This window comes from Orycteropus afer, unplaced genomic scaffold (genome assembly GCF_000298275.1).
Source record: "Orycteropus afer afer isolate SDZICR_OR568_19922 unplaced genomic scaffold, OryAfe1.0 scaffold00129, whole genome shotgun sequence".
NCBI lineage: Eukaryota > Metazoa > Chordata > Mammalia > Tubulidentata > Orycteropodidae > Orycteropus > Orycteropus afer.
In genome coordinates, this window is record NW_006921716.1 from 6,659,366 (window position 1) to 6,660,411 (window position 1,046).

The 1,046-nt window shown below is 39.0% G+C and overlaps 1 pseudogene; it reads right to left on the reverse strand.

Annotated features, from left to right (window-relative positions):
• Nucleotides 1-281: 281 nt before the first annotated feature.
• Nucleotides 282-607, reverse strand: LOC103200216 (annotated as a pseudogene).
• Nucleotides 608-1,046: the final 439 nt, after the last annotated feature.

A 1,046-nucleotide genomic window follows, 5' to 3' on the forward strand; every position in this document is an offset into this window, starting at 1 on the left:
TCCACCCATATACCCATGTTTGCCTTCACTGACAACGCAGTACTGTATGTGCAAAAGGGTTCATATTTGTTGTCTGTACCTCCCATGTACCTCTCTGTGTCTTTCTCATCCTCAATGCTGCCATATTGGTCACTCACATTTGGTACATTGCCCTTCTCTTCACCCAAATCAATATTTATCTCTATCTATCTAACAGCGTTCCCTCATATATTTATTCTGATACCACCACTTAGTTGTACAATAATCCATGACAAATTACCAGACTGATTTTACATATTGCTTCAGGACTGGCGTTTTTCAACAGCTTCAAATATGGGATCTTCGAATTGGAAGCTTGGGAACGTACTCATGTCTGTTTTACTATACGTTTGCTTAAGCTTACAAGCTCCTTCTCCAGCTCTTGCTGATTTTCTGGGCCAACATCAACAGGTCTTCCAGATGCTTGTCGCTTAGATCTGTATTCTCTAATCTTGTCCAGGAAAAGCTTCTGTATAATATCAAGTTCCTTATTAAATGCCACTGCTGTAACCCCAATGTTCCTCCACAAATGGACTGACAGTGCTGACTGAATGACACAGGAAAACCTGAAGAGCCTCTGGAGAATCATGGTGAATCTGTTACTTGCACTTCAGTCCCGAGTTGCCACACAGCACCTCCAACGCCGCCACCACCATTCTCAGGGCCAAATTGTTTTGGAGATATTTACAATTAAATTTTCTTAAGTCATATTTCTGACAAGTTGGTACAATTGTGACATGATTTTCCAGTTGAGCATGAATGGGACTGACTCCCTAGCAGCAAGAAAATCCTATGTGGTTCTATGGAATGCTTCTTGAATATAATCATAATGTAGTTTACAACCACCATAAATGTGGTCAAAATCTGTAGTACCATAATCCAGTTTAAAATCAGATTGGGAATCAGATTAAGTCCAAGCTCCTAAATTAGAACTTTTATATCTATAACTATCTATCTATCTCTATATCTAATTTCAGGATTTTGGCAAGCTTGATAAACGTGGAACAATTAGATAATGATTCTCACAT